The sequence below is a fragment of the Physella acuta genome, unplaced genomic scaffold, assembly GCF_028476545.2.
Source record: "Physella acuta isolate Inbredline_101_S28 unplaced genomic scaffold, ASM2847654v3 ptg002678l, whole genome shotgun sequence".
Classification (NCBI taxonomy): domain Eukaryota; kingdom Metazoa; phylum Mollusca; class Gastropoda; family Physidae; genus Physella; species Physella acuta.
The window spans coordinates 8,918-30,842 of NW_026734119.1; the positions used below are offsets into that span (position 1 = coordinate 8,918).

Sequence of the window (21,925 nt, forward strand, 5' to 3'; positions counted from 1 at the left end):
AATATATATTTGAATGTATATTCAAATATATATATTTGAGTGTAGACGAAAGACGCTCAAGTAAAATAATATCCTTCAGAATATTATAATTATAAGTTTTTTTCTTCTACCCCAGCAAACAGAAGGATATATATATACACACATATATATAATTTATATTTACAAATATATATTATATAAGAATTAATATATATATTCATAATACATATATATATATATATATATATATATATATATATATATATATATATATATAAGTATATATATATATATATATATGTATAAATAAATAAGTTATATATATAGATATATTCATATATAATGTATTTATTATGTAAATATATGTATATATCAGTGTGCGTATATAAAGGTATGTATATATGTTCAAATATATTTATTTGTTTGTTCGGATACATATATATCTGTTGTGTGTATTAAATTGCGCTCTTCTGTCAGTTTTTTCATTTGACGACAGTCGGTTAAGGTACTGGCCCCAGCCTAAAGATATTAGTAGAGTCTTCATAATGTGATGCCATGGGCTAGCAAAAAATAAATGAAGAAAAATCACATAGCAGGACAAATTGACATTTTACATGCTTTCAAACTTAAACTGAAATCAGAAAATGATGTGAAATTCATCTTGTGTATATAGAAAAATAAGCATTGTGCCAAAATCCTAATCATTGGTATTAAAAATGACATCAGCTTAATTTAAAAACTGGAAATTGTTTTGCCCTGCCGGATGAGATACCGGTAGCAGACACAGGGTTCCAGGCTGATGAAAGAAAGCGGTATACTTAAAGACAAAAGAATACCCTGTGTTAAAGCGGAACCAGCTAAGATTAAAGCTTAAAGTAAAGGCCTGCCCTGTCGCAGAATGTTAAAGTGGCCGGTGAAAGATCCCCGCGCCAGGCTAAAAGCAAGCTGTACACTTATTACTTAACGAGGGCTTCTTCAGGTCTTGTCTGTAGGACAATTCAGTCACAATAACAGGCAGACCAGGCCAGCCCTGGATATAAGCTAATTCATTTTATGCGCTGCTTCGACAGTCAATGAATATGGAGCTGCGGTCAGACTTTCAAACAAACCGCCTGAGTATTTAAAATGGGAAACAATATTTATTAATATTATCACCAACTAGATCTAGATTATATAGGCTACAAGGAAACCCAGAACCAGACTGGAAAGAAGTAAATTTACTCCCACTAATGATGACTTATCACTAATACTAATAATTAAAAAAAATGTTTAAAAAAATTAATTGCTCAAACCTAATAATCATTACAATCAAGCATCAAGTCTGATAGCCAACATTGGACCTAAAATCTAGATCTATTAGTTTTTACTGAACTAAATCTTATGTTATTTACTAATAATTACTAATGCATTTAATTATTAATACCTAGGCTACTCATTCCTACAGAATCTAGAAATTCTAGATCTAGACTCTAGAGAAATACTGGCGTCCCAGGCCAACCTAACCTTTTAAGCAACATCCTTAATTAGCATTTAATTAACCATGGATCGCCTGCCTTTTTTTTTTCACCGTGAAATTATTATTGTAATTTTTGAAACAGTATTTTGAATAGATCTACCCTCCTGTTTATATTATTTTAGTTAAGCTAGAGCGTTAGATCTAGAATTCTAGATCGTCGCCTAGTTGCGTGTTTTAAAATGAAGCCAGAATATTAATAGACTGAAAATAAATGTGCCAGTTGTCGTGGGAAAAGGTTAAAAGAATAATTAATAAATGAAAAGCATTGAACTATTTCTCAAACATTAAATTAGTAGACTTGTAGGCGGCTAGATCTAGATCTATGTGATGAGTTGGATTAAAATTGAATGAATTCGTGCAGAATGTTTCGGAAGGAGTGAGTGAGCGGGAGACCCAAAAAAGTTAAAGTATCGCCTTTCCGATAGATCATTTCACATGAAAGCGATAGTTAAAGGACAGGTCGGATGCAGGGGGCACCTGGTTTTCTGATTTTAGTCAAGGAAAATGGGGAAAATGTATTTATTTTGTATTTTACAACGCGCGATGCTCGAAAATTAGTAGCTCAGGGAAGTCTACCGGTGGTTACCGCCTCAGGTTAAAAATAGCGACCAATGGCTGTAGAGGGAAAAAAAAGGCACATAGTATTCGATATTAAAACAATGTTTCGCTTTTGTGGAGATTTAGGGCGTTTTTTATTATTGAAATAATATGAGGAAAGCAGTGAAATCATTATTGTAGCCAGAAAAGGACGAATAACTGCTGATTTCGTTTGAGTATATTTATAAGCCCCAATTTTCTCACACAGATGTCTACGGCCATACCACGTTGAAAATACCGGTTCTCGTCCGATCACCGCAGTCAAGCAACGTCGGGCGTGGTTAGTACTTAGATGGGTGACCGCTTGGGAACACCACGTGTTGTAGACTTTTTTTCATCTTTTGTCTTTTATTTTTTGCCCCACTGGACACCTATTCTTACCACCTGCACTCTTTCCTAAGTTCACCACATACCTGTGAACACTTTTGTAATATCGAAATATTTTTTGTTTGTTTCTTTTGTGCCTTCACGGTAGGCTACCTCGATCCTACCCACCCATGGAAACAAACCCCTTAAAAACCAACAAAGGAAAGATGACCACTCTGCCCAAATTAAATAAATAAACTAAGTAGGCTACAACCTAATAATTAGAAGTAACTCAGTAAGTTAAATAAGGGGTAGGTATGGAAAACATTCGTGTAGGGGTTACAACCACTCGAGCTAATTCGGAAACGTATGGGTGGCCCTAATAAGGGCCGGATGGGTAGAACAAATGGGTGGTCCTGGGTTGAGTTTAACCGCCGAAGCCGTACAGGGTGCGACCTTGACGTTTCAGAGCATAGACGACATCCATAGCAGTGACGGTCTTCCTCTTGGCGTGCTCAGTGTAGGTGACGGCATCACGGATGACATTTTCAAGGAACACCTTGAGGACACCTCTGGTTTCTTCGTAGATCAGACCAGAGATACGTTTGACACCACCTCTGCGAGCAAGACGACGGATGGCTGGCTTGGTGATACCTTGGATGTTATCACGCAACACCTTCCTGTGACGCTTGGCGCCTCCTTTGCCGAGTCCCTTACCACCTTTGCCTCGGCCAGACATATTGAATTTTTCTTCTTTGTTGATGAAGGAGTGTTCGAAAAACGCCGTCTGCAGAGAAACTCGCTCCTTATATACGGTCCTGGGCTCGAGTTCGTTCAATATGGCGGACACCGCCCAACCAAAAGCGGTCGGCGAATGAGCCAGCCAATGAAAAAGCAGCTTGCCGTGTCGACTGGAATGTTGCTGGCTTGTCGGCTAACGGTGTCGTTTTCAAAGTCATTTTTTCACCTATTCTGCTATGCGACCCTTGGATAAAAAATAAAGAGTTTCATTGCCCACACGTGTAGGCATAGAAAAGATCCACGTTTGTCATGTTAAAATATGATATTAGACGTTATTTTCACCGTTTTGTGCGAATAAAACTGAAATATTTCCCTACACCTAATTATGCGAGTACGAGCGAGCTCATTATGCGAGTACGAGAGAATCTCGAACGCTGATTGGTCGAGTACGAACGAAATAATATTCTCGTACTCCGCTCCGTACTCGCAGTGGTTTGTTTACATCGTGAAACGAATAGGTTAGTTAGGCTTCTAATAATTAAATAATCTATGGCGTGTAGTCGTTAAGAATAATTTCTGCTCTCCGATTAAGATCTAGATATCTAGCTCTAACCCTAAAGGGTTTTTCTTTTTTTTTTTTTATATATATATATTTTAAAAAGCAATGGATAGGGTGGTGGGTGGGTGAAAGAAAAATATAAAATTTATTCTCTCCTTTCTTCACATTTGAGATAAATAAAACAATATCAACAGCATGCATACACGAATTCAAATAGCAATGTGATGTGTGAGTTGAATTAAAGAGATAAATGAATAGAACCTATTTCCCGCATCCCCCAGAATAATACTAATAGATGTAGTAGTAGTAGTAGTAGTAGAGTGGCAGACATGGGCAGGGGGTGTAGTGGGTGGGTGGGTGGAAACTCGTGAGGTGGGGGACCCTTCACTGCTAATCTGAACGTTGTCAGGTGGTCCTAAAAAGGACCTTGGTTGAGGACAGGGGGTGGTGGTTTGGGCTTAAAAGAAACCTCTTAAGCACGCTCACCACGGATACGTCTGGCTAGCTGGATGTCCTTGGGCATGATGGTGACACGCTTGGCGTGGATGGCGCACAGGTTGGTGTCTTCAAACAGACCGACGAGGTAAGCCTCGCTAGCCTCCTGCAGGGCCATGACAGCGGAGCTCTGGAAGCGAAGGTCAGTCTTGAAGTCCTGGGCGATTTCTCTGACCAGGCGCTGGAATGGCAGCTTGCGAATGAGCAGCTCAGTGCTCTTCTGGTAACGACGGATTTCTCTCAGGGCGACGGTTCCAGGCCTGTAACGATGGGGCTTCTTAACACCGCCGGTGGCTGGTGCTGACTTTCTGGCGGCTTTGGTGGCCAGCTGTTTACGTGGGGCTTTGCCTCCAGTAGATTTTCGGGCGGTTTGTTTGGTACGAGCCATCTTTTTTTTTTTGAATGATCTTAACTGACTGTTAAGGAAATGCGGCAGCTCAGCGCTGCTGGCCCTTTTATAACCGTCCGCCAAACCCTTAGCGCAACGAAGCTCTCCCATTGGACGAGTACGAGTTTAACGACGCTGATTGGCCAGTAGCAGCCACACAACGTTGAGACAGCGTCGACATAGCAGATTATTTTTAGACACGGTATCCAGCCGAGCGATCTATTAATAGCAGACAGGGCCGATAACACAAAATATTCTTCGTTCAAATGAAATCCTTGGTTGTGCCGCTTGTCAATGGAATCCGGTGTGTTTGCTTCTGTCGTCTTCAATGAATTATGAATGTGTGTGTGAGTGATTAGAAAAGAACCCAACATAGACTGCCTGAAACAATTTAGATCTAGACCTAGTCTATAGACCTAGGTAGATATTCTGACCCGATTCGACCGCCCGATCGGCGGTATTTACACAGTGTGTAAATAAATGAGGGGGAAGGATTAATAAAAACATATTTGGTTTTAAAAAGAAGAAGATATAAAATAAAAAGGGTAGACTAGCGGTAGGTTAAAGAATAGAATTTTAAAATAACGACCACCCTTATTTGTTGTAGACAGGGGTTAAACGGAGCACATTTAAAGAAAAATAGATTCTATTTTCATTTGTATCTAATGAACGAATACCCCTAAAATATGTCCAGTTACTACTATTAATATGACCGCCCCCTCCCTGTTCTGCTCGTGTAAACCAGTGTAAGTATTATACATCTATAATAATGATCTCATACTGCTAGTGATTGACATGTTGATACGTTATTAATAAAGTTTGAAACAAGTAGGGTAGGGTAGGGTAGGGTAGGAAAACTCGATTTTTGTTCATTGACACACAACGAAAGCTAATTGGGTAAACTTTGGTTGTCCTGAAAAGGACAGTAGTAGGCTAGGTGGACAGTGGGCAGCAGGGTGACACTGTTTAGCTCTTGCCACCGGGTGTCTTCTGTGACTTCTTGGGCAGAAGCACGGCCTGGATGTTGGGGAGGACACCACCCTGGGCGATGGTGACACCCGACAAAAGTTTGTTCAACTCTTCGTCGTTACGGATGGCCAGCTGGAGGTGACGAGGAATGATTCTTGTCTTCTTGTTGTCTCTGGCAGCGTTGCCGGCCAACTCGAGCACTTCAGCGGCCAAATACTCGAGGACGGCGGCTAGGTAGACTGGGGCACCAGCACCGACACGCTCAGCATAGTTTCCTTTCCTCAACAGACGATGAATACGTCCGACTGGGAATTGAAGGCCTGCCCTGGAGGAGCGAGACTTGGACTTTCCCTTGACTTTACCGCCTTTACCACGTCCGGACATTGTGAGTTGGTTAGGAGCGAGAAGAAATACAGCGACTAACAGCGATACGGCTGCAGGCGATGAATGAAGACTTAACGGCGAGATCGGCCCTTTTATACGAAACGGCGAGGAAATCCGTTCGTCACCAAGCGAGCGTTCTGATTGGCTGCGCAGCGGCTTGGCGTTCGTACTCGTACTCGTACTCTCCAAATTTCCTCGCCGTTTCATATAAAAGGGCGGCCGGCGGTCGGTTCGCCTCATTTCTGTTCAAGCCATTGAAAAGAAAACAACATGCCACCTAAAGTTTCTTCCAAGGGAGCCAAGAAGGCCGGTAAGGCTAAAGCCGTACGCACCGGTGACAAGAAAAAGAAGAGGAGGAGAAAGGAAAGCTACAGCATCTACATTTACAAAGTCTTGAAGCAGGTGCACCCTGACACTGGCATTTCCTCCAAGGCCATGTCCATCATGAACTCCTTCGTCAACGACATCTTTGAGCGCATTTCAGCTGAAGCCAGCCGTCTTGCCCACTACAACAAGCGCAGCACCATCACCTCCAGGGAGATCCAGACCGCTGTCCGTCTCCTCCTGCCCGGTGAGCTGGCCAAACACGCCGTCAGTGAAGGCACCAAGGCTGTCACCAAGTACACCACCAGCAAATAAACACAACAGCAAACAACCACCTGGCTTGCTTGTTGTGGCTCTACTACTCGGCCCTTTTCAGGGCCTCCACCCATTCCCAATTAGCTCGGTTTGGTTTACATTGAACGAGTTTTCCCTCCCTCCCTCATCCACCCACCCACTCTGTGTAGCTGCCATGTTACAGTTTTTTTTTTTTGTTTAGTCATTCTTTTCTTTAATAAGTAGAGATAGATATACATACATACATAGGCCTACATAGTAATATGCCTATCCCAACAACTGCACACACTATTCTCTTAACACATTTCATGCTAATTCTATCCTTTAAACTAGACATAAAAAGGCCACATACTTATTACTGGGTGGCTCCTTTTTTTTAAAAACACTATTTCATTCTGCATCTCACACAGGGCATCAGCACACCTCTATGCATATCATTTATTGTGTGTTGTTTGGCATAGATCCAAGGGATGAATGGGATTTAATAGTTTTAATTCAGATTATAAGGCTGGCTGTTGTAATAGGAATTATTAGCCAACACTTTGATTCTTATCACCAGTGCTAACTGCCATTTTCATTACAATACATCCATTCTGGTGGGTTGGTTTTTTTCTGTCTTCATTATATATGTTGAACATAACTGTGTGAGTGTGGCTTTTGGTGTTTTTATTATTTTTGTTTTTCTTTCATTAAAGCTACCATGTCAGATTGCTAAGGCATGCATCTGCCACCATTTGTTCACTGATATACTTTTTTCCTACTACCATCATATCATATGATTCTTTTGGTTTTGTCTTTTGCTAGGCCTGGCTTGAAAATGAGTTGGTTACACTTCTGCACAACATACATTCTCTTTAACAAGACAAAACAACAATTAAATACTCTGAACTTTTTTTTTTTATTATCATATATATACTTTTTTTTTTTTCAAAATACAGAAAATAAAAAATAACATGAGCTCAAGTACACAGCTTTCAAGAAGTTCATGGTTTTCTTTGCCAGCCTGCACAATGATTTCAGCACAGATTAAATTTAAACAATCAAAAGGAGGTTGATCTCTTACCGGCTGACGAGAAAGTTTGCGCAGAAGCATCATTTCTTAAGCCCCTGGTCAGTTGGAGTTGTAAAATGATGAGGTTTTCTTAACATTTGCCCTGGGGCATACATTTATGGTCCTGGTACTAGTTCTATACTGACAAGGATTCTTTCAAAGCAACTTGAGCCCAAAGGGAAGTATTTATATGCCTGCAACATAGCTGTGATTAATAAAGAATGAATTTCAATGCAAAAAATAATAATTTGAATCCCTGCAAGCTCCTTTCACATAAACCAGAGAGAAAAAAATGTATGCCAGTCTATAACATATACAATATAAATAAATTAGATTGAATATAAAGATTTTTTTTATTCCTCTCATTAGTTCAACCCTTCTCTTTTTATATAAACACCCAAGGCAGACGCTTGAGTAAATTAATATCCTTCCATATATTATAGAAGCATAAATAAATATGTGTAAAAAGTATTTCATATATGTATATATTTTTTTAAATATATATATATATATATATATATATATATTTTTATATATATATTTATTTATAATGTAAAAATATTGAATATATATACATAGACGAATATTGTATATATGTCTATATATACGTATGTATATATATGCATGTTTTGTGTATATATATATATATATATTTACATGTGTGTCTAAATGTATATTCATTGAATATATATTTGAATGTATATTCAAATATATATATTTGAGTGTAGACGAAAGACGCTCAAGTAAAATAATATCCTTCAGAATATTATAATTATAAGTTTTTTTCTTCTACCCCCAGCAAACAGAAGGATATATATATACACACATATATATAATTTATATTTACAAATATATATTATATAAGAATTAATATATATATTCATAATACATATATATATATATATATATATATATATATATATATATATATATATATAAGTATATATATATATATATATATGTATAAATAAATAAGTTATATATATAGATATATTCATATATAATGTATTTATTATGTAAATATATGTATATATCAGTGTGCGTATATAAAGGTATGTATATATGTTCAAATATATTTATTTGTTTGTTCGGATACATATATATCTGTTGTGTGTATTAAATTGCGCTCTTCTGTCAGTTTTTTCATTTGACGACAGTCGGTTAAGGTACTGGCCCCAGCCTAAAGATATTAGTAGAGTCTTCATAATGTGATGCCATGGGCTAGCAAAAAATAAATGAAGAAAAATCACATAGCAGGACAAATTGACATTTTACATGCTTTCAAACTTAAACTGAAATCAGAAAATGATGTGAAATTCATCTTGTGTATATAGAAAAATAAGCATTGTGCCAAAATCCTAATCATTGGTATTAAAAATGACATCAGCTTAATTTAAAAACTGGAAATTGTTTTGCCCTGCCGGATGAGATACCGGTAGCAGACACAGGGTTCCAGGCTGATGAAAGAAAGCGGTATACTTAAAGACAAAAGAATACCCTGTGTTAAAGCGGAACCAGCTAAGATTAAAGCTTAAAGTAAAGGCCTGCCCTGTCGCAGAATGTTAAAGTGGCCGGTGAAAGATCCCCGCGCCAGGCTAAAAGCAAGCTGTACACTTATTACTTAACGAGGGCTTCTTCAGGTCTTGTCTGTAGGACAATTCAGTCACAATAACAGGCAGACCAGGCCAGCCCTGGATATAAGCTAATTCATTTTATGCGCTGCTTCGACAGTCAATGAATATGGAGCTGCGGTCAGACTTTCAAACAAACCGCCTGAGTATTTAAAATGGGAAACAATATTTATTAATATTATCACCAACTAGATCTAGATTATATAGGCTACAAGGAAACCCAGAACCAGACTGGAAAGAAGTAAATTTACTCCCACTAATGATGACTTATCACTAATACTAATAATTAAAAAAAATGTTTAAAAAAATTAATTGCTCAAACCTAATAATCATTACAATCAAGCATCAAGTCTGATAGCCAACATTGGACCTAAAATCTAGATCTATTAGTTTTTACTGAACTAAATCTTATGTTATTTACTAATAATTACTAATGCATTTAATTATTAATACCTAGGCTACTCATTCCTACAGAATCTAGAAATTCTAGATCTAGACTCTAGAGAAATACTGGCGTCCCAGGCCAACCTAACCTTTTAAGCAACATCCTTAATTAGCATTTAATTAACCATGGATCGCCTGCCTTTTTTTTTTCACCGTGAAATTATTATTGTAATTTTTGAAACAGTATTTTGAATAGATCTACCCTCCTGTTTATATTATTTTAGTTAAGCTAGAGCGTTAGATCTAGAATTCTAGATCGTCGCCTAGTTGCGTGTTTTAAAATGAAGCCAGAATATTAATAGACTGAAAATAAATGTGCCAGTTGTCGTGGGAAAAGGTTAAAAGAATAATTAATAAATGAAAAGCATTGAACTATTTCTCAAACATTAAATTAGTAGACTTGTAGGCGGCTAGATCTAGATCTATGTGATGAGTTGGATTAAAATTGAATGAATTCGTGCAGAATGTTTCGGAAGGAGTGAGTGAGCGGGAGACCCAAAAAAGTTAAAGTATCGCCTTTCCGATAGATCATTTCACATGAAAGCGATAGTTAAAGGACAGGTCGGATGCAGGGGGCACCTGGTTTTCTGATTTTAGTCAAGGAAAATGGGGAAAATGTATTTATTTTGTATTTTACAACGCGCGATGCTCGAAAATTAGTAGCTCAGGGAAGTCTACCGGTGGTTACCGCCTCAGGTTAAAAATAGCGACCAATGGCTGTAGAGGGAAAAAAAGGCACATAGTATTCGATATTAAAACAATGTTTCGCTTTTGTGGAGATTTAGGGCGTTTTTTATTATTGAAATAATATGAGGAAAGCAGTGAAATCATTATTGTAGCCAGAAAAGGACGAATAACTGCTGATTTCGTTTGAGTATATTTATAAGCCCCAATTTTCTCACACAGATGTCTACGGCCATACCACGTTGAAAATACCGGTTCTCGTCCGATCACCGCAGTCAAGCAACGTCGGGCGTGGTTAGTACTTAGATGGGTGACCGCTTGGGAACACCACGTGTTGTAGACTTTTTTTCATCTTTTGTCTTTTATTTTTTGCCCCACTGGACACCTATTCTTACCACCTGCACTCTTTCCTAAGTTCACCACATACCTGTGAACACTTTTGTAATATCGAAATATTTTTTGTTTGTTTCTTTTGTGCCTTCACGGTAGGCTACCTCGATCCTACCCACCCATGGAAACAAACCCCTTAAAAACCAACAAAGGAAAGATGACCACTCTGCCCAAATTAAATAAATAAACTAAGTAGGCTACAACCTAATAATTAGAAGTAACTCAGTAAGTTAAATAAGGGGTAGGTATGGAAAACATTCGTGTAGGGGTTACAACCACTCGAGCTAATTCGGAAACGTATGGGTGGCCCTAATAAGGGCCGGATGGGTAGAACAAATGGGTGGTCCTGGGTTGAGTTTAACCGCCGAAGCCGTACAGGGTGCGACCTTGACGTTTCAGAGCATAGACGACATCCATAGCAGTGACGGTCTTCCTCTTGGCGTGCTCAGTGTAGGTGACGGCATCACGGATGACATTTTCAAGGAACACCTTGAGGACACCTCTGGTTTCTTCGTAGATCAGACCAGAGATACGTTTGACACCACCTCTGCGAGCAAGACGACGGATGGCTGGCTTGGTGATACCTTGGATGTTATCACGCAACACCTTCCTGTGACGCTTGGCGCCTCCTTTGCCGAGTCCCTTACCACCTTTGCCTCGGCCAGACATATTGAATTTTTCTTCTTTGTTGATGAAGGAGTGTTCGAAAAACGCCGTCTGCAGAGAAACTCGCTCCTTATATACGGTCCTGGGCTCGAGTTCGTTCAATATGGCGGACACCGCCCAACCAAAAGCGGTCGGCGAATGAGCCAGCCAATGAAAAAGCAGCTTGCCGTGTCGACTGGAATGTTGCTGGCTTGTCGGCTAACGGTGTCGTTTTCAAAGTCATTTTTTCACCTATTCTGCTATGCGACCCTTGGATAAAAAATAAAGAGTTTCATTGCCCACACGTGTAGGCATAGAAAAGATCCACGTTTGTCATGTTAAAATATGATATTAGACGTTATTTTCACCGTTTTGTGCGAATAAAACTGAAATATTTCCCTACACCTAATTATGCGAGTACGAGCGAGCTCATTATGCGAGTACGAGAGAATCTCGAACGCTGATTGGTCGAGTACGAACGAAATAATATTCTCGTACTCCGCTCCGTACTCGCAGTGGTTTGTTTACATCGTGAAACGAATAGGTTAGTTAGGCTTCTAATAATTAAATAATCTATGGCGTGTAGTCGTTAAGAATAATTTCTGCTCTCCGATTAAGATCTAGATATCTAGCTCTAACCCTAAAGGGTTTTTCTTTTTTTTTTTTTATATATATATTTTAAAAAGCAATGGATAGGGTGGTGGGTGGGTGAAAGAAAAATATAAAATTTATTCTCTCCTTTCTTCACATTTGAGATAAATAAAACAATATCAACAGCATGCATACACGAATTCAAATAGCAATGTGATGTGTGAGTTGAATTAAAGAGATAAATGAATAGAACCTATCTCCCGCATCCCCCAGAATAATACTAATAGATGTAGTAGTAGTAGTAGTAGTAGAGTGGCAGACATGGGCAGGGGGTGTAGTGGGTGGGTGGGTGGAAACTCGTGAGGTGGGGGACCTTCACTGCTAATCTGAACGTTGTCAGGTGGTCCTAAAAAGGACCTTGGTTGAGGACAGGGGGTGGTGGTTTGGGCTTAAAAGAAACCTCTTAAGCACGCTCACCACGGATACGTCTGGCTAGCTGGATGTCCTTGGGCATGATGGTGACACGCTTGGCGTGGATGGCGCACAGGTTGGTGTCTTCAAACAGACCGACGAGGTAAGCCTCGCTAGCCTCCTGCAGGGCCATGACAGCGGAGCTCTGGAAGCGAAGGTCAGTCTTGAAGTCCTGGGCGATTTCTCTGACCAGGCGCTGGAATGGCAGCTTGCGAATGAGCAGCTCAGTGCTCTTCTGGTAACGACGGATTTCTCTCAGGGCGACGGTTCCAGGCCTGTAACGATGGGGCTTCTTAACACCGCCGGTGGCTGGTGCTGACTTTCTGGCGGCTTTGGTGGCCAGCTGTTTACGTGGGGCTTTGCCTCCAGTAGATTTTCGGGCGGTTTGTTTGGTACGAGCCATCTTTTTTTTTTTGAATGATCTTAACTGACTGTTAAGGAAATGCGGCAGCTCAGCGCTGCTGGCCCTTTTATAACCGTCCGCCAAACCCTTAGCGCAACGAAGCTCTCCCATTGGACGAGTACGAGTTTAACGACGCTGATTGGCCAGTAGCAGCCACACAACGTTGAGACAGCGTCGACATAGCAGATTATTTTTAGACACGGTATCCAGCCGAGCGATCTATTAATAGCAGACAGGGCCGATAACACAAAATATTCTTCGTTCAAATGAAATCCTTGGTTGTGCCGCTTGTCAATGGAATCCGGTGTGTTTGCTTCTGTCGTCTTCAATGAATTATGAATGTGTGTGTGAGTGATTAGAAAAGAACCCAACATAGACTGCCTGAAACAATTTAGATCTAGACCTAGTCTATAGACCTAGGTAGATATTCTGACCCGATTCGACCGCCCGATCGGCGGTATTTACACAGTGTGTAAATAAATGAGGGGGAAGGATTAATAAAAACATATTTGGTTTTAAAAAGAAGAAGATATAAAATAAAAAGGGTAGACTAGCGGTAGGTTAAAGAATAGAATTTTAAAATAACGACCACCCTTATTTGTTGTAGACAGGGGTTAAACGGAGCACATTTAAAGAAAAATAGATTCTATTTTCATTTGTATCTATGAACGAATACCCCTAAAATATGTCCAGTTACTACTATTAATATGACCGCCCCCTCCCTGTTCTGCTCGTGTAAACCAGTGTAAGTATTATACATCTATAATAATGATCTCATACTGCTAGTGATTGACATGTTGATACGTTATTAATAAAGTTTGAAACAAGTAGGGTAGGGTAGGGTAGGGTAGGAAAACTCGATTTTTGTTCATTGACACACAACGAAAGCTAATTGGGTAAACTTTGGTTGTCCTGAAAAGGACAGTAGTAGGCTAGGTGGACAGTGGGCAGCAGGGTGACACTGTTTAGCTCTTGCCACCGGGTGTCTTCTGTGACTTCTTGGGCAGAAGCACGGCCTGGATGTTGGGGAGGACACCACCCTGGGCGATGGTGACACCCGACAAAAGTTTGTTCAACTCTTCGTCGTTACGGATGGCCAGCTGGAGGTGACGAGGAATGATTCTTGTCTTCTTGTTGTCTCTGGCAGCGTTGCCGGCCAACTCGAGCACTTCAGCGGCCAAATACTCGAGGACGGCGGCTAGGTAGACTGGGGCACCAGCACCGACACGCTCAGCATAGTTTCCTTTCCTCAACAGACGATGAATACGTCCGACTGGGAATTGAAGGCCTGCCCTGGAGGAGCGAGACTTGGACTTTCCCTTGACTTTACCGCCTTTACCACGTCCGGACATTGTGAGTTGGTTAGGAGCGAGAAGAAATACAGCGACTAACAGCGATACGGCTGCAGGCGATGAATGAAGACTTAACGGCGAGATCGGCCCTTTTATACGAAACGGCGAGGAAATCCGTTCGTCACCAAGCGAGCGTTCTGATTGGCTGCGCAGCGGCTTGGCGTTCGTACTCGTACTCGTACTCTCCAAATTTCCTCGCCGTTTCATATAAAAGGGCGGCCGGCGGTCGGTTCGCCTCATTTCTGTTCAAGCCATTGAAAAGAAAACAACATGCCACCTAAAGTTTCTTCCAAGGGAGCCAAGAAGGCCGGTAAGGCTAAAGCCGTACGCACCGGTGACAAGAAAAAGAAGAGGAGGAGAAAGGAAAGCTACAGCATCTACATTTACAAAGTCTTGAAGCAGGTGCACCCTGACACTGGCATTTCCTCCAAGGCCATGTCCATCATGAACTCCTTCGTCAACGACATCTTTGAGCGCATTTCAGCTGAAGCCAGCCGTCTTGCCCACTACAACAAGCGCAGCACCATCACCTCCAGGGAGATCCAGACCGCTGTCCGTCTCCTCCTGCCCGGTGAGCTGGCCAAACACGCCGTCAGTGAAGGCACCAAGGCTGTCACCAAGTACACCACCAGCAAATAAACACAACAGCAAACAACCACCTGGCTTGCTTGTTGTGGCTCTACTACTCGGCCCTTTTCAGGGCCTCCACCCATTCCCAATTAGCTCGGTTTGGTTTACATTGAACGAGTTTTCCCTCCCTCCCTCATCCACCCACCCACTCTGTGTAGCTGCCATGTTACAGTTTTTTTTTTTTGTTTAGTCATTCTTTTCTTTAATAAGTAGAGATAGATATACATACATACATAGGCCTACATAGTAATATGCCTATCCCAACAACTGCACACACTATTCTCTTAACACATTTCATGCTAATTCTATCCTTTAAACTAGACATAAAAAGGCCACATACTTATTACTGGGTGGCTCCTTTTTTTTAAAAACACTATTTCATTCTGCATCTCACACAGGGCATCAGCACACCTCTATGCATATCATTTATTGTGTGTTGTTTGGCATAGATCCAAGGGATGAATGGGATTTAATAGTTTTAATTCAGATTATAAGGCTGGCTGTTGTAATAGGAATTATTAGCCAACACTTTGATTCTTATCACCAGTGCTAACTGCCATTTTCATTACAATACATCCATTCTGGTGGGTTGGTTTTTTTCTGTCTTCATTATATATGTTGAACATAACTGTGTGAGTGTGGCTTTTGGTGTTTTTATTATTTTTGTTTTTCTTTCATTAAAGCTACCATGTCAGATTGCTAAGGCATGCATCTGCCACCATTTGTTCACTGATATACTTTTTTCCTACTACCATCATATCATATGATTCTTTTGGTTTTGTCTTTTGCTAGGCCTGGCTTGAAAATGAGTTGGTTACACTTCTGCACAACATACATTCTCTTTAACAAGACAAAACAACAATTAAATACTCTGAACTTTTTTTTTTTATTATCATATATATACTTTTTTTTTTTTCAAAATACAGAAAATAAAAAATAACATGAGCTCAAGTACACAGCTTTCAAGAAGTTCATGGTTTTCTTTGCCAGCCTGCACAATGATTTCAGCACAGATTAAATTTAAACAATCAAAAGGAGGTTGATCTCTTACCGGCTGACGAGAAAGTTTGCGCAGAAGCATCATTTCTTAAGCCCCTGGTCAGTTGGAGTTGTAAAATGATGAGGTTTTCTTAACATTTGCCCTGGGGCATACATTTATGGTCCTGGTACTAGTTCTATACTGACAAGGATTCTTTCAAAGCAACTTGAGCCCAAAGGGAAGTATTTATATGCCTGCAACAATAGCTGTGATTAATAAAGAATGAATTTCAATGCAAAAAATAATAATTTGAATCCCTGCAAGCTCCTTTCACATAAACCAGAGAGAAAAAAATGTATGCCAGTCTATAACATATACAATATAAATAAATTAGATTGAATATAAAGATTTTTTTTATTCCTCTCATTAGTTCAACCCTTCTCTTTTTATATAAACACCCAAGGCAGACGCTTGAGTAAATTAATATCCTTCCATATATTATAGAAGCATAAATAAATATGTGTAAAAAGTATTTCATATATGTATATATTTTTTTAAATATATATATATATATATATATATATATATTTTTATATATATATTTATTTATAATGTAAAAATATTGAATATATATACATAGACGAATATTGTATATATGTCTATATATACGTATGTATATATATGCATGTTTTGTGTATATATATATATATATATTTACATGTGTGTCTAAATGTATATTCATTGAATATATATTTGAATGTATATTCAAATATATATATTTGAGTGTAGACGAAAGACGCTCAAGTAAAATAATATCCTTCAGAATATTATAATTATAAGTTTTTTTCTTCTACCCCAGCAAACAGAAGGATATATATATACACACATATATATAATTTATATTTACAAATATATATTATATAAGAATTAATATATATATTCATAATACATATATATATATATATATATATATATATATATATATATATATATATATATAGTATATATATATATATATATATGTATAAATAAATAAGTTATATATATAGATATATTCATATATAATGTATTTATTATGTAAATATATGTATATCAGTGTGCGTATATAAAGGTATGTATATATGTTCAAATATATTTATTTGTTTGTTCGGATACATATATATCTGTTGTGTGTATTAAATTGCGCTCTTCTGTCAGTTTTTTCATTTGACGACAGTCGGTTAAGGTACTGGCCCCAGCCTAAAGATATTAGTAGAGTCTTCATAATGTGATGCCATGGGCTAGCAAAAAATAAATGAAGAAAAATCACATAGCAGGACAAATTGACATTTTACATGCTTTCAAACTTAAACTGAAATCAGAAAATGATGTGAAATTCATCTTGTGTATATAGAAAAATAAGCATTGTGCCAAAATCCTAATCATTGGTATTAAAAATGACATCAGCTTAATTTAAAAACTGGAAATTGTTTTGCCCTGCCGGATGAGATACCGGTAGCAGACACAGGGTTCCAGGCTGATGAAAGAAAGCGGTATACTTAAAGACAAAAGAATACCCTGTGTTAAAGCGGAACCAGCTAAGATTAAAGCTTAAAGTAAAGGCCTGCCCTGTCGCAGAATGTTAAAGTGGCCGGTGAAAGATCCCCGCGCCAGGCTAAAAGCAAGCTGTACACTTATTACTTAACGAGGGCTTCTTCAGGTCTTGTCTGTAGGACAATTCAGTCACAATAACAGGCAGACCAGGCCAGCCCTGGATATAAGCTAATTCATTTTATGCGCTGCTTCGACAGTCAATGAATATGGAGCTGCGGTCAGACTTTCAAACAAACCGCCTGAGTATTTAAAATGGGAAACAATATTTATTAATATTATCACCAACTAGATCTAGATTATATAGGCTACAAGGAAACCCAGAACCAGACTGGAAAGAAGTAAATTTACTCCCACTAATGATGACTTATCACTAATACTAATAATTAAAAAAAATGTTTAAAAAAATTAATTGCTCAAACCTAATAATCATTACAATCAAGCATCAAGTCTGATAGCCAACATTGGACCTAAAATCTAGATCTATTAGTTTTTACTGAACTAAATCTTATGTTATTTACTAATAATTACTAATGCATTTAATTATTAATACCTAGGCTACTCATTCCTACAGAATCTAGAAATTCTAGATCTAGACTCTAGAGAAATACTGGCGTCCCAGGCCAACCTAACCTTTTAAGCAACATCCTTAATTAGCATTTAATTAACCATGGATCGCCTGCCTTTTTTTTTTCACCGTGAAATTATTATTGTAATTTTTGAAACAGTATTTTGAATAGATCTACCCTCCTGTTTATATTATTTTAGTTAAGCTAGAGCGTTAGATCTAGAATTCTAGATCGTCGCCTAGTTGCGTGTTTTAAAATGAAGCCAGAATATTAATAGACTGAAAATAAATGTGCCAGTTGTCGTGGGAAAAGGTTAAAAGAATAATTAATAAATGAAAAGCATTGAACTATTTCTCAAACATTAAATTAGTAGACTTGTAGGCGGCTAGATCTAGATCTATGTGATGAGTTGGATTAAAATTGAATGAATTCGTGCAGAATGTTTCGGAAGGAGTGAGTGAGCGGGAGACCCAAAAAAGTTAAAGTATCGCCTTTCCGATAGATCATTTCACATGAAAGCGATAGTTAAAGGACAGGTCGGATGCAGGGGGCACCTGGTTTTCTGATTTTAGTCAAGGAAAATGGGGAAAATGTATTTATTTTGTATTTTACAACGCGCGATGCTCGAAAATTAGTAGCTCAGGGAAGTCTACCGGTGGTTACCGCCTCAGGTTAAAAATAGCGACCAATGGCTGTAGAGGGAAAAAAAGGCACATAGTATTCGATATTAAAACAATGTTTCGCTTTTGTGGAGATTTAGGGCGTTTTTTATTATTGAAATAATATGAGGAAAGCAGTGAAATCATTATTGTAGCCAGAAAAGGACGAATAACTGCTGATTTCGTTTGAGTATATTTATAAGCCCCAATTTTCTCACACAGATGTCTACGGCCATACCACGTTGAAAATACCGGTTCTCGTCCGATCACCGCAGTCAAGCAACGTCGGGCGTGGTTAGTACTTAGATGGGTGACCGCTTGGGAACACCACGTGTTGTAGACTTTTTTTCATCTTTTGTCTTTTATTTTTTGCCCCACTGGACACCTATTCTTACCACCTGCACTCTTTCCTAAGTTCACCACATACCTGTGAACACTTTTGTAATATCGAAATATTTTTTGTTTGTTTCTTTTGTGCCTTCACGGTAGGCTACCTCGATCCTACCCACCCATGGAAACAAACCCCTTAAAAACCAACAAAGGAAAGATGACCACTCTGCCCAAATTAAATAAATAAACTAAGTAGGCTACAACCTAATAATTAGAAGTAACTCAGTAAGTTAAATAAGGGGTAGGTATGGAAAACATTCGTGTAGGGGTTACAACCACTCGAGCTAATTCGGAAACGTATGGGTGGCCCTAATAAGGGCCGGATGGGTAGAACAAATGGGTGGTCCTGGGTTGAGTTTAACCGCCGAAGCCGTACAGGGTGCGACCTTGACGTTTCAGAGCATAGACGACATCCATAGCAGTGACGGTCTTCCTCTTGGCGTGCTCAGTGTAGGTGACGGCATCACGGATGACATTTTCAAGGAACACCTTGAGGACACCTCTGGTTTCTTCGTAGATCAGACCAGAGATACGTTTGACACCACCTCTGCGAGCAAGACGACGGATGGCTGGCTTGGTGATACCTTGGATGTTATCACGCAACACCTTCCTGTGACGCTTGGCGCCTCCTTTGCCGAGTCCCTTACCACCTTTGCCTCGGCCAGACATATTGAATTTTTCTTCTTTGTTGATGAAGGAGTGTTCGAAAAACGCCGTCTGCAGAGAAACTCGCTCCTTATATACGGTCCTGGGCTCGAGTTCGTTCAATATGGCGGACACCGCCCAACCAAAAGCGGTCGGCGAATGAGCCAGCCAATGAAAAAGCAGCTTGCCGTGTCGACTGGAATGTTGCTGGCTTGTCGGCTAACGGTGTCGTTTTCAAAGTCATTTTTTCACCTATTCTGCTATGCGACCCTTGGATAAAAAATAAAGAGTTTCATTGCCCACACGTGTAGGCATAGAAAAGATCCACGTTTGTCATGTTAAAATATGATATTAGACGTTATTTTCACCGTTTTGTGCGAATAAAACTGAAATATTTCCCTACACCTAATTATGCGAGTACGAGCGAGCTCATTATGCGAGTACGAGAGAATCTCGAACGCTGATTGGTCGAGTACGAACGAAATAATATTCTCGTACTCCGCTCCGTACTCGCAGTGGTTTGTTTACATCGTGAAACGAATAGGTTAGTTAGGCTTCTAATAATTAAATAATCTATGGCGTGTAGTCGTTAAGAATAATTTCTGCTCTCCGATTAAGATCTAGATATCTAGCTCTAACCCTAAAGGGTTTTTCTTTTTTTTTTTTTATATATATATTTTAAAAAGCAATGGATAGGGTGGTGGGTGGGTGAAAGAAAAATATAAAATTTATTCTCTCCTTTCTTCACATTTGAGATAAATAAAACAATATCAACAGCATGCATACACGAATTCAAATAGCAATGTGATGTGTGAGTTGAATTAAAGAGATAAATGAATAGAACCTATTTCCCGCATCCCCCAGAATAATACTAATAGATGTAGTAGTAGTAGTAGTAGTAGAGTGGCAGACATGGGCAGGGGGTGTAGTGGGTGGGTGGGTGGAAACTCGTGAGGTGGGGGACCTTCACTGCTAATCTGAACGTTGTCAGGTGGTCCTAAAAAGGACCTTGGTTGAGGACAGGGGGTGGTGGTTTGGGCTTAAAAGAAACCTCTTAAGCACGCTCACCACGGATACGTCTGGCTAGCTGGATGTCCTTGGGCATGATGGTGACACGCTTGGCGTGGATGGCGCACAGGTTGGTGTCTTCAAACAGACCGACGAGGTAAGCCTCGCTAGCCTCCTGCAGGGCCATGACAGCGGAGCTCTGGAAGCGAAGGTCAGTCTTGAAGTCCTGGGCGATTTCTCTGACCAGGCGCTGGAATGGCAGCTTGCGAATGAGCAGCTCAGTGCTCTTCTGGTAACGACGGATTTCTCTCAGGGCGACGGTTCCAGGCCTGTAACGATGGGGCTTCTTAACACCGCCGGTGGCTGGTGCTGACTTTCTGGCGGCTTTGGTGGCCAGCTGTTTACGTGGGGCTTTGCCTCCAGTAGATTTTCGGGCGGTTTGTTTGGTACGAGCCATCTTTTTTTTTTTGAATGATCTTAACTGACTGTTAAGGAAATGCGGCAGCTCAGCGCTGCTGGCCCTTTTATAACCGTCCGCCAAACCCTTAGCGCAACGAAGCTCTCCCATTGGACGAGTACGAGTTTAACGACGCTGATTGGCCAGTAGCAGCCACACAACGTTGAGACAGCGTCGACATAGCAGATTATTTTTAGACACGGTATCCAGCCGAGCGATCTATTAATAGCAGACAGGGCCGATAACACAAAATATTCTTCGTTCAAATGAAATCCTTGGTTGTGCCGCTTGTCAATGGAATCCGGTGTGTTTGCTTCTGTCGTCTTCAATGAATTATGAATGTGTGTGTGAGTGATTAGAAAAGAACCCAACATAGACTGCCTGAAACAATTTAGATCTAGACCTAGTCTATAGACCTAGGTAGATATTCTGACCCGATTCGACCGCCCGATCGGCGGTATTTACACAGTGTGTAAATAAATGAGGGGGAAGGATTAATAAAAACATATTTGGTTTTAAAAAGAAGAAGATATAAAATAAAAAGGGTAGACTAGCGGTAGGTTAAAGAATAGAATTTTAAAATAACGACCACCCTTATTTGTTGTAGACAGGGGTTAAACGGAGCACATTTAAAGAAAAATAGATTCTATTTTCATTTGTATCTATGAACGAATACCCCTAAAATATGTCCAGTTACTACTATTAATATGACCGCCCCCTCCCTGTTCTGCTCGTGTAAACCAGTGTAAGTATTATACATCTATAATAATGATCTCATACTGCT

General features: G+C 39.5%; 3 non-coding genes across 3 annotated transcripts; all 3 read left to right on the plus strand.

Annotated features, from left to right (window-relative positions):
- The first annotated feature begins 2,302 nt into the window (after positions 1-2,302).
- Positions 2,303-2,421, plus strand: LOC131933919 (5S ribosomal RNA). The gene has a single exon (XR_009385321.1). It is a non-coding gene; the product is annotated as a 5S ribosomal RNA (ribosomal RNA).
- An 8,165-nt stretch (positions 2,422-10,586) lies between these two features.
- Positions 10,587-10,705, plus strand: LOC131933920 (5S ribosomal RNA). The gene has a single exon (XR_009385322.1). It is a non-coding gene; the product is annotated as a 5S ribosomal RNA (ribosomal RNA).
- Positions 10,706-18,865: 8,160 nt separating this feature from the next.
- Positions 18,866-18,984, plus strand: LOC131933921 (5S ribosomal RNA). Its single transcript, XR_009385323.1, has one exon. It is a non-coding gene; the product is annotated as a 5S ribosomal RNA (ribosomal RNA).
- The last annotated feature ends 2,941 nt before the right edge of the window (positions 18,985-21,925 follow it).